This window comes from Cinclus cinclus, chromosome 3, assembly GCF_963662255.1.
Source record: "Cinclus cinclus chromosome 3, bCinCin1.1, whole genome shotgun sequence".
Lineage (NCBI taxonomy): Eukaryota > Metazoa > Chordata > Aves > Passeriformes > Cinclidae > Cinclus > Cinclus cinclus.
Window position 1 is genome coordinate 58,394,547 of NC_085048.1, and position 13,040 is coordinate 58,407,586.

Consider the following 13,040-nt stretch of genomic DNA (forward strand, 5'->3'; position numbering starts at 1 on the left):
GCCAAACTTAAGCATTAGACACTGGTTTTCTTGTGGCACTATATTAAACAAGGACTTTAGCATCCGTTCAGAATCCTAAATCCCACTCTTTGCTTCAAAGTCGTTTCTTGCACAATCTTACGCCACTGCTTTCCTTTCATCTTTGATAAGAAACCCTCAGCAGTTCTAGTCACATTAGCACTACTGCTGCTTATTGTGGCTGTATGTGGGTAAAATGCTTGCCAGAGAGCCTGCAACAGTTTCCCATTGTAAATGTTCACATGGACATTTTTATCACTAACACAGTGACAGAAACTGGGTGTTCCAGGTGCACTGGGAATGTGGTGGGCTTGCAAGGTGACCAGCAGGCTGGAGATGGAAGCACAGCCAGGAGATTGAGGGACATGATTGTACCTTTTTGCTTGGTCTGAACCACATCTAAACGCTGTATGCAGTTTGGGGCACACACCCCAGTACAGGAGAGATAGTGGCAAACTGAAACAAGCTCAGCAAGGGACACTGAGATGGTTGGAGCTGGATGATTGGTTCTGTGTGAAGTTGAGGGACTATGACACTTCCAGCTTAGAACATGGACAGTTTCAGGGACCCTCTAACAGCTGCCTTCCACCACCTCTGAGGTGATCAGCCAGACTGTGGAGATGGGCTCTTACCTGTGGTACACAGCAAAAGCTGAGACACAAGCAGCTGAAGTTGAAACAGAAGAGCTACAAAAGGAATAAAAATAAAACTTCCTTCCCTATGAAGACAGTGGGACTGGTCACCCAAAGAAGTTGTGTAGGCTCTGTCCTTGGAAGTTTTCAAGCCCTGAAGGAGGTAGTTTGCACTCATAGATGAGCCTGCTGGGAGCTGGAGGCTGGACTGAGGCTGCCTGCCTGGGTGGTACAATGAGCCTCTCATTCTTTGTCAGTTCCAAACCTCCATCTGACCAGCAAATCACCCAAAAAACTGTAGAGAAAATATTACAATGTCTTCCCAGAAGAAGATAGACACATATATTTTCAAAAAGCAGGGTATGTATGAATGCAAGCACAAGTTTAGGACAATCTGTGACTTGTACACATGTGTAAAATTCTCTGTTAAAATCCAGCCATAAAATATCACTTTAGGGATATAATAATGACTATGCAATTTCAAGACTATGCAATTTCAAAAAATACACTCCTTTAGAAGTTACCTTTTCTCACCATGGCAAACATCCTTCTCCTTCTTTCATATATTTCAGCTGTTCTGTCAAGTCATCCAAAGTTTTTGAAGTATATTTTTTCACGCACAGAGAAAGGGATAAGGCCTTTATCAAACTATTTGGTATTTTAAAAATTATTCAGGAAAAGAGGAGAGTTGTTGGATGCAAAAAAATTATTTAAGGAGAAAAAAATTAAAAAGGAAAACTTTGAACAACATGCACAACATAAACTTTTGCATTCTCACTCAACCGTTTCTATTTCAATTGCAAGATCATTTAGCAAAAGCAAAAATTTAAAATAAAAAAATATATTTTATTTCTTGAAAATTAAAATATGTTGAAGTGCTTGAAAGTCTTCTAGGAAAACCCCATATTATTTTCATATATCTTAAATATATTTTTTCAAATAGTTTTCAAATAGTTCAAATAGTGCTCTAAGATTATTAAGGCTAGCCCATCTACTTTCTTGTAAAGCACCCAAAAGAAGGATGTCCCATTCCAGCTGCAAGATAAATAGATAAAAATCCAGTATAGCCATTGAGTTGCTATTAATGTCAATTCATCAGCAATTCATCCACAAACTTTAATTACTTTATATATGTCATTGGGAGTGCACTGAATTCATTGATACTATACAGTCACATGAGTTACACCTAAATTCAATTACTGCCATGATATAGCCATCTGAAATATAGAGTCTTCAAAAATTCATAACATACAAAAGGTCAGTTTTTCAGACATTGGTCAGAAAAGCCTGTCATACTGTGTTTTGTTCGTTCATGGGTTTTTTGCTGTTTGCACATCTATTTATCAAATAATGGCTTTTCAAATTTACACTATCATTAGGTAAATGCACATCATCTAAATTCATTTGGGTTAAATGAATTTGCCCAAACAAATTCTCTCCCTCATTTTCCCTGGGGGCATTCCCTCTGGGCTGAGCTCTCACACCTCTGAGGGACAAAGGAGGTCACACAGAAACACATTCTCCAGGAAGACTAACAACTTCAGATGCATGTTTGCCATTTCTCATCATTATTTTCTGCTGAGGTCACAAAGTATTCGCAATTGCTGCTTCCTCTTTCTCTCTCTTCCTCCCCCACAGCATTTGTCCCAGGCCCAGCAACAAACTCAGCAGGTGAGGACAGTGAAGGCTGGTCTCCAGTCATCTTTTCTGCCAAGCTATCATTTTTGCCCTTACCCCACTCCCCCAGGTTATTTGCATTTTTCATGCTCAGTAGTCATAATAGTAAGGCAAGAGAAGGGAATAAAAGCATTTTGCAATACATCTTAGTAAACATTTGAGTCACTGCGGTCTAGTGGTTAAAATCTCCCTCTATTTTAAATAGGCTCCTATGCTAATAGCTAAGCACAAGGCTAACAGAAATATGTTTGGGACTTGCTGTTCCTTTTTTACCAAGCCTTTTTAATTTTTATTTTTTTCTGAGTTCACATGTTCCTTAACAGGGAATTTCACCTTGGTAAAAACTCAGGCTTGGAAAGCTCCAAATAGGATAAGGAAAACAGCTCAGTGTTAAGCCCATAGTATACATAAGGAATGTGAAAATACTATGACTAGATTGCACCCTGACTAAACAAAACCATAAAAGTCTGAGAACTCGTGACACATCTACTGACACTTCTACATTGCTAATGACAGCAGTTCTGCGTAAAGATCTGAAGCCTCCCATGCAGGCACAGCTGAAGCTATCCCATCTGGTTCTCCTTTGTAGTAAGAGTGATTGCTTAATCAGATCTCAAAAAGACCTCCAAACAATCCTTGATTAAGAAGACAATATTATCTATGGTATGGTTAACTCTAATTTTCAAACTCATCACCACAAGCAACAATTTATTTTCCTTTTATACTAGAATTGACCAGTGTTTGGCACCCCTCAAAGAAACACCTTGGCTAAATAGGGAGCTCTTGGAGGAACTCGGGGAAAAAAAGTTATTGACCTTTGGAAGAAGGGGTAGGCTACTCAGGAAGAATACAAGGATGTTGTTAGGTCATGTAGAGGGAAAGGAGGAAGTTCAGCTAGAACTTAGTCTGGCCACTGCAGTGAAAGATAATAAAAGGGGTTTTAGAAAAACATGAACAACCAAAGGAGGGTCAAGGAAAATATCCATCCTTTATTGTATGCAGGGGGGAACATTGTCACCAAAGATAAGGAAAAGTTGAGGCACTTAATGTCTCTTTGCCTCAGCCTTTAACAGAAAGACCAGTTAATCCTCAGGGCAACCAGGCCCCCGAGCTGGTTGACAGACACAGAGAGCAGAGAAAAAACCTGCAATCCAGGAGGAAGTACTTAATGACCTGTTGACACACTTAGACACAAGTCTACAGGGCTGGAGAGGATTCACCCGAGGATCCTGGCTTGTGGAAGGACTCGTCCAGCAACTCTCCAGCATTCATCTTCAGTCCTGGTTTACCAGGGAGGTCCCAGATGACTGGATATCAGCAAATAAGATGCTCATCTACAAGAAGGGTTTGAAGGAGGATCCAGGGAACTACAGGCTTGTCAGCCTGACCTTGGTGCAAAGGCAGGTCATGAGGCAGATAAACTTGTGAAAAGAAAACATAAAAAACCCCAAAAGTACAAGGCAACCAGGGAATCAGGCCTAGCCAGAAGAGGTTTAGGAAAGCCATGTCCTGCTTGAACAACCTTTTATGACCAAGTGACCCAACTGCCGGATGAGGAAAAGGCTCCAGATACAGCCCACCTGGACTTAAGCTTTGGACAAGGTCTCCCACAGAATTCTCCTGAAAGAACTGCCAGCCCATGGCTTGGACAAGCGCACTCTTGACTGGGTTAGGAACTGGCTGGATGGCTGAGCCAGAGAGTGGTGCTGAGTGGAGCTCATCCAGCTGTAGGCCAGTCATGGGTGGTGTAACTCTGGGCTCAGTGCTGGGGCCAGTCTTGTTTAGTATCTTTATTGATAGTCTTGGTGAGGGGATCAAGTGCACCTTCAGTTCATGAGTGACACTCAGGCTGGAGTGTTGATCTGCTGGAGGGCAGGAAGGCTCTGCAGAAGGATTTGGATAGGCTGGATCAATGGGCTGAGGCCAGTGGTTTGGGGTTTAATAAGGCCAAGTTCTAAGTTCTGCACTTGGGTCATGACAACCTCAGGCAATGCTACAGGTTTGGTGAAGAGTGGCTGGAAAGTGTCCTGGCAGAAAAGGACCTGTGGGTGCTGGTCAACAGCAGCTGACCATGAGCCAGATGTGCCCAGGTGGCCAAGAAGGCCAATGGCATCCTGGCCTGGATCAGCAATGGTGTGGCCAGCAGGAGCAGGGCAGGGATTGTCCCCTGTGCTCAGCACTGGTGGGGTCACACCTTGAGTGCTGTGCTCAGTTCTGGGCCTGTCACTCCAGGAAGGACACTGACTGAGGGGCTGGAGTGAATCCAGAAGAGGGCAAGGAAGCTGGTGAAGGGTCTGGAGCACAAATCTTGTGAAGAGCAGCTGAGAGACCTAGGGGTGTATAGCTTGGAGAAAGGGAGGCTCAGGGTAGACCTCTGCAACTCCCTAAAGGGAAGGTGTAGCCAGGTGAGGATTGGTGTCTCCTCCCACGGAACCAGCAGCACAATAAGAGGGAAACCCTCAAGCTCTACTGGGGATGTTCAGGTTGGACATTAGAAAGAATTCCTTCACTGAAAGGGTGGTTAAGCATTGGAGCGGGCTAACCAGGGAGGTGGTGGGGTCACTACTCCTGGAGATGTTTGAAAAATTACTGGACGTGGCACTTAATGTTGTGGTTGAGTTGACAAGGTATTGTTTGGTCAAAGGTTAGATTCAATAGTCTTGGAGGTCTTTACCAACCTTAATGATTTTATTTGGTGAAAGCACCTAGGTTCAAGCCCTGACAATGAAGCAGATAAAGAGCCCTTCCACTGTCCTCCACCCTGCGGCAAACGTGACTCAGTGACATTACCACACATGTCCTTTGGCACTTCAAGAAGGGCTTGGAACTCCCCAGTCCCACTGCTACTCCTACACTTTTGTTCCACCACTAGAAACAACTTCTGAAACCCAAAAAATTGGTTATGTGAGGCTTTGAGCTTAACACCACTGCAAGAATCTCTTCACATTCATGTATTAAAAGTTCAAACAGCTCCTGTTATAGAGAAATTCCCTGTCTGCTCAAATAAAAATAAAAATTAAAAAAAAAAAAAGATGGAGGGAAACAAAGGTGAATGGTTACAGAAAGAGTGAAAAATTAAAAGCGAGAAGGCAAGAGAGAAGATGTGATCAGACAAGCCAGTGGTACAAATTCCCACTTTGCTACATGTTTCTTCCAAGAGCCTGCACCAGCTCTGGGCTGCAAAGTTCAAAGGATCTCCTAAATTTAGGAGAGCACCATATCTCTTGAGGAGCTCTCCATAGATTCCCAGGCAGTCTCTGCTTACCAGGACACCCATGCACCTGGTCTTACAATTTCAGCTCTCTAAGAAGCTCTACCCATTTTCTCCATTGTCACCACTTAAGAGAAGTTGCCTTGCTGTACTACAGCCTGCTACAACATCTGTAACCACATCTGTAACTTTCCTGGTACTTCTCAGAGTCAGAAGCTACCCATACATCCTTTGGGTGTTCTCACTTCTCTTAGTCCTTAGCACAGCACCCCTCCACCAGCCCTGTGACACCTCCCTGCTACCACTGAGCTTTGTCCCAAACACCCACATCAGCACTGTTCCCAAGGCTGACACAGAAACTGTGTGTGCAAGCTTCTTCCCAAAGCTGGAAACTACAGCGGGACTCTGCAAGTGAGGTCACAGGTGGTACACAAGGGTGAGGCCCTGTGCAAGCCTTCACAGTACCAGAATTAAAGCAAGCTCTCTTTGGCATTAGAAGACAATGCAATATTTTTGGAGAATAAGGTACATGTGACAATTCCATCCTCTTTCTAGAGAGCTCGACCCAAGACTGCTACATAAAAATGTATGAGTAATCTGGGTGTCCCAAGGGGATGCAGAGAGGAAATATTTGTATCTTCAATAACAAGCTGAAGAAATTTGATCTCATGGATTATTACTTTTTATTATTTACTTAATTATATGCCAGACTTTGAGAGGAAATAAAAGTGACATATTTATTTAGTGCTCAAACTGTGCCAGAATAAAGGTAAAATGGAAATCAAAAGAGCACAGGAAGAGTCAAGAAAAAAGACAAGGTCAAGTGAGGTCTCCATGAGGAATTCTGAAATTCCACAGTCTGGGCACATCCTGAAGGAAGATTTACAGAGCTTCATTGTATGAAGAGTCATTTCTCAACAGCTTGTCCTTCCATAAACTCTTCTCTTTGCTTTTGAACCCATTTATACATTCAGCAAAATGAAATCTACACTCTCACAATTTCATTTGGCAGTGTGTGAAAAAGTACTTCTTTTTTCTTTTATTTTACTGCCACTTCTGTTGGGGTCTTTTGTTTGAGTTTTCTTGATGTGTTTGCTGTGGCTTTTTGTTTGTATTGTTTTAATAAATGGTGCATACTAGTTTTCCCATGGAAAAACTAGGGTATTCACTGCCACTTTGTAACCACCTCTGTGGCAGTCATAACTGACAGACCTCTCAATCCTCTTTTTCAAGCTGAAGAGCTCCAAAGCACTGAAACCCTAGTTCCCCTTTTCCACACCTCGTTTCCAGCCTTGCTTCCCCTTGTTTAATCAGCTGTTATCCCACAAAAGAGCTGTAGCTGCCCTAGCTGTCATGAGCTTTTGGCTATAGCCCTGCCACAGGTGTCTGGAAATCCAAGTCTGCTGCAGTGACACACACACAGGCAAGCAGTGCAGCAGGCTACCAACAATGAATCTACAGAGCAAAATGTGCAGTGCCAAGGACCTGCCACGCACACAAATAAATGAGTATGAGTAGCCCAGTCTCATGGACTGAATAGCAGTGCACTCCTGGAGCACATCTGGTTATTTTTTTTCAAAGGATGCTCATTTTGTATAACGCAACATCTGTCTGCCATGGGAACTACAGCAAGGTAAGTGGGGATAATCTGGAGATTTGCTTCAGAAGTGGGCTCCTTATCTGAACTAACACACCTGCACCAAAACATCCCCTATCAACTGGATGTACCTTCAATTCAGCTTGGCTCATAAAGACAAAGAATGCTGGATTTATGAAGAGCATAATCTTTACCCCACAAAAACCGAAATCAGTGTCTCCCTTGATATACATGAATCCACCTGTTTATTAATTTGTCTCTTCTTATTCCTCTAAGGCAGCTAATAAATTACATGCCACAGTGTCTATTTTAGCATTTCCTTTTCCCAGTTGTTCTAGAATCCTCCATGAACACTGATGGGTGCTCATGATCTACAAGCTTTTTTTACTTATTTGTTTTAATATTCATTCTTGTAGTTGTTCACTTTGGGACAGCTCCTTAGATTTCCTTCACAGAAACAAACAAACAAAACAAACAAACCAACAAACAAAAACAAACAAAAAAAAAAAACCCGCTCTTTTCTCTACAAACCTCTTGTACAAGCTCACATAATACTGTTTCTTAGTCTTATCATCTTTTCCTAATTCTTTAATAATTCTAACAGTATCAAAATCTCTCTCTGGTTTCTGTTTCTAATGATCTGAAAGGATTTTGCTGTGACTTCCTCCCCAGTCCATTTTTATGTTCACAGTCAAACAAAAAAAACCTAAATATTTACCATGGTCTTTTCCATTTTTATTCTATGGGATATGACTCCAAATTTTTGAAAAAAAAATCTTCTTATTTCTAACAGACTGTTCTAATTTGCTGTTTGCACACACTTTATCATGCTATTATTGGTGGTTTTATAAATCTTCCTTGACCTGGATACATATTTACTCTTACTATAATTGTGCTACTAATAGCACAATTAAAGAGCCTTGATGCCATTTCAAACAGCTTGTCCTTTTAGCTGTTTCTTTTATTTTTCTCTCAACACACACTGTCACACCATTCTTTAAAGTTACTTTACTTGATTTCTTAACTACCAGATTGAAGCTGAATTTGAAGTCACTGCGGCTCCTACATTTGTTTAGCTTAATAAAGATGAGATATATAATGCTTTCTTTGGTAGCCCCCTTAACCTCTGCCATATGGAATATAAATTTTATCCAGGATGTTTCACTTCCTACTAAACAATGCTGATAACAGAAAAAATTTTCTCCATCATCAAAATAAAGATCCCTGCATATTAAGTACTTATGTTAGTTTTCTCAGGAATCCTGAGCTGGAAGATTAACAGTAATAATAAAAGCAACAACAGTTTCACCCCAAAGCCAAGGCAGGGGTCAGAGAGGCTGCAGGAGGGAGCAGAACACTGGTGCCCCACACTCTGGGGTGACACCTGGCAGGAGAGGACAGGGATCAGGCTCTGCGGGGAAGCAGCACCATGCTCCAGCCATATGCAGAACATCTGCTCATCTCTCCTGCTAGGAAAGCCTACTTGTTTAATAACTACTAGGTTGCATGCACACATTAAGCATGAATTTGTACAGCAGTGAACTTATAAAAGCCTTTCTTTCCCACCCCTTAGGCTGTCTGCCAGAAATATTCGGCTGTAGGTTTCTCTACACACTAACCCCACATTAAAAATCTGAACCAGTATGACCTAGCCTTCTTAGGCCATGAAGTGTTTAACCATTAACTACTTGCTGGACCACAGCAGATTTCTATCAGCAGCACTTTTCTGGTCCAGCCGCTGCATCAAGGTTGGATGAAGCACCAGTTTAAAGTGCAGAATGTGACAGCTGGTGGAGTGGCCTGCTCCAGAAGAGCTAAGCAGGGATCTAGGCTTGCCTGCAGGACTCAAGATTCGGTGGGATGCTCCTTGGAACTTCTTACCCTGATAAGGAGAGTCTAAAAAGATATCTAGTTCCTGTGCATGACTCCAGGAGCTCCACCTAACCAAAGCATGGTAGAAGTTGGTAATGTGGAACTGCATTCAATTCTGTAAAATGTTAGAGACTACAGATATACAAGGTATTAAAGAAATCACTAGTTACAACCAATTTTTAATCCCAAAAATCGTAGTCAGTTTAAATATTTAAGCGTCCTTTTCCAATACTGCCTTACCACATATTTCTCTTTTTTTGGAGAAACTCAAAGGGAACATTACACATAGCTAAAAAGTTTTTAGGAACTAGGTATGAAGATATTTTAGAAGCAATGCCACATATAAATCTGACTGTACCAAAATCTGTAAGAGATTACAGGTTCATTTCAATTATTATACCCATCAGAGGCTCCCTCTCCTGCAGCTGTCTGCTCAACCTTCTGCTGTAGAAGGTGACAGCAGTATAGGCACCCTGTCCCCAAACACCCAGTGCTCTGTACATACACAATGGAGCAGGCAGTGGAAACACCACAAAACACAAACCCTAAGCTTCTCTTTATACAATTTTTCCATACCACAACTCAAACCATTTCCTTCCCTCTTCTCCAGTAAGGAAAACAGTGCATTCTAATCCACAAGAATTCAACAAATAAGATTTAGACACTGAATCACTCCAAACAGATCAGAGTAGGGGCTAAAAATCTTAAGAAATTAAAATTTAAACTCATCCTCAACATAGAAATATCCAACTGTATTTTTTTTTCCCTCAGGGCTAATTTGCACTTAATTTTTTCAAAATTTCAATTTTTTTTTCACTAAATACTGTTCAGCTGAATCCTCTGCAGGCACACATACCCCATCAAGCACAGGTCATTTCAAAGACTGAATAATGGGTGGTGACCACTGCCATACACTACTGAATTATCCACAGCAACGGGATAGTTAGGAGATTGACAGCAGGGAAGATAATCCAGCTGCAGAAAAGCACCGATTTAAAGTTGAAGGCCCTTCCTTTCCCCCATTAGCTTTTCAGTGCTGAGCAAGCTTGGTTTACCTCTGTTTCAGTTCTTCAAATCATCCAACAGCAACGGCTGTTCTCTCCTGCAGATGGAAGTGTTGTGAAGGGTACATGTAAGTCCACAAAACACTAGGGATCTTTGTCCCCCAGATGTGGGGATTGCAGTCCCCAGTCAGTACCCAAAACAAGTTCTTGCTATTAAATGCTGGCTGAGATCTATCCACCTCATTAACAGCAGCAATTAGCCTTTCAACACAGGAAACAAAAATATGCAGAGACTCAAAATTACTGATCAAAGACTCATGATTTTAAGTTAATGAAGCTGATGGCAATGCCCTAGCTACAGTGACCCACAAGTCAGCTCTGAGAAAAAGAACAGGATGTACTCCCCCACAGAAACAACCCTGGTCCAGGGGCTACCTGTACTCCAGTCCTCACATAACAGCACTAGTGCCGATGCATTCTTGACAGTCCTTTTCCTTAGGGTTATGTGCCACGTCTGCTTATGATGTCTGACAGCAGAACCTAAGGAAAAACTACATTTTCAAACCTATCCATCCTTCTCCTATAGAAAGCCTCCAGCTTCCAGGCACTTACAGAGGAACTTCTGCTTGTTTTGTTTTGTTTTGCAGAGAAGCCAAATGATGGAGCTGAAGCTGTGTGCTCAATTCTAGTTTCATAACATTCAATCTCAAGAAAATTCTTCCTTTTACCCCACCATTTAAAAATTTCAGACATTGCTAGATAGTATGAAAGTTTCCTCAATTTACATAATGCTTTCCCTGCTCTGTCTCTTCCCTTACATCCTCCAAGTTGATGAAGCAGAGGACATGGGCAGAGCTGCAAGAAGACTGCAGTAGGAAGAGCAGCGATTCTTGCTACCTTCTCACCAGTTGTGCTAGAGACCTCCCAGACATGAGCAGAAGATGAAGTGAGCACCAGACTCTCTACCATGTAGGGATGCTCCACATCCATTACACTTCTGCTCAGCGAGTCTCTTCAGAGAGACAGAAAGAACAGACAACTCCAAACAAACACAAATGGTGACTTTGCTTGCTTTCTTCAGATCTACCAACACCCCCTTTCCTTACTTTCAGTTCCAAGAATTGTGCTTTACCTGCCGAGCTTACTTCAGTTCCAGGAACATCTGGGGCTGCGAAGCAACCAGTCATTCAGAGCAGCTACTTTTCCATCAGTCCAGCTGCAGCAGAATCCAAGTGTGACAACCAAATGGGGAGAGAAGCTCTGGGAGTTTGCTCTGGCACAGGCTAAGGCTGGGAGGACTGGAAGAGGACTGACGTAACAAGAGCTATGTAAGGCTTTATGACAACTAGCAGTTGTCTCAGTGGTTTTACAAGTATCAGTTCTATTTACGCTAGCTCAAGTGTTGCTGTCTGCATCAGAAATTCAGCTTTCCTATGGCTGCTTCTCAATTCAACATTCATGAAACAGCCAACACCCTTGGTCAGGACCAAGGGCTCATCACAGCAGATACTAGGTAGATAAAGAAGATGACATCATCCCATCCCAAAGCCTTGGCAGAGATATAGAGGGAGTAAGATGATGACAAAGTACCTGGAAAGGGAAAAAACAATTCCAACCATGTCCCCTCTTAGCATCTATGAAAATAATGATTATGTGTAAAGCCCTGATTGTATGCATATACGTAAATAAAAATCAAGACTTATACTCAGCACCAGGAAGTTGTTTAGCTAAAGTCTCCAAGCTCCTGCCTGTAATAATCTTCCTCCCTTCTGACTGGAGCCAAGAAAAGGGTTTAGCATTTTTCCTCTTCTCTAACCTAATACTATTTGTAAATGTGTTTTTCCTCTCTCCTATCCTTCCAGTTCATTTCATTTATGTAGACATGCCAGTGTGGTAAATTTCAGACCTATAATTTGTGGCTTCCTGACTTGGGGATGGTTGTGAAGCAGTTCTTATGTGGCTGTTTCTCCAGCTGAATGTTTACACACATATACATTATGCATAGCTTTTACTTATGTGAGTGAGCAAGAGTTCTGCATGCTTCACATAACTTTTCAGAGTCTACATGTGTTTCTAATCATGACAACACATTGAAAATATGTGCCTACAAAATATATTTTAATGTATTTATACAACACAGTGTGTGCTTACCCTTGAGGTGTTTTCTATATATAGAAAAGCTGAAGATTAGGCTTCCTGTTCTCATTCTTTCCTTTAAGTTGTTCTCTTGCTGCTCATTGTATCCAGGTTTCCATTACCACTCAGCTGTACATTATTTTTCACTGGCATGAAATCAATCAAACCTGAATTCTCATAACAAACATGAACATGATAAAGCATGAGACTATCCCCTAAGGAAATAGCTGGACTTTCACATTTCAGTCAATTCAACAAGAGTGATGGTGTGGGAATGAGCATCAGCTCAATGATTATCGAGAGACCACACCCCATAAGCCTTCAAGGTACCAAAAAGTATGGTTACAAAACACTATAAGTGCTCATTGTCACCATATTGAACATACATGTCCTTTAAATCTATTTTCTTAAAAAAAAAAAAAGTAAATCTAATAAACTCAGTCTTTTTTTTTTAAATGGTTTTTAACAGAATGGTTTAAAACAGTGATTTCCAAAGTACTTTTTTTTTTTTTTTTTGGTTGTTTTAGCTTGCAGATGAGCCCCAACCAGCCATTCTAAGTTTCCTTTCTGGATATCAGACTTCAAGGCATTTATAAGATTTATAAGGCATTTATATTTTCACACCTGAATCTTGCAATAAGCTGCATGAAGAATGAAGTCAGTCACCTTATTAGCCCCAAACAGGAAACACAAAGAGCCATGGCTAGTTCTTGATTGCCCCACACTTCTGAAAGTATTCACTCTTCTAAGACTTTACAGTATGAGCGTTAAACATTACTTTCTCCACCATGGCCTTCCTTTTCCTAAGGCCGAGATGCAAGAAGGGAAAGCAGGCAGGCTGCTGCAGCCCTGGGACCTGCACTCACAACTTGCCAGCTCCCAGTTAACAGTTA

General features: G+C 41.6%; 1 protein-coding gene across 1 annotated transcript in view; it reads right to left on the minus strand.

Annotated features, from left to right (window-relative positions):
* IPCEF1 (interaction protein for cytohesin exchange factors 1) overlaps window positions 1-13,040 on the minus strand; it is a 70,403-nt gene that overhangs the window by 56,429 nt on the left and 934 nt on the right. The window lies entirely within an intron of this gene.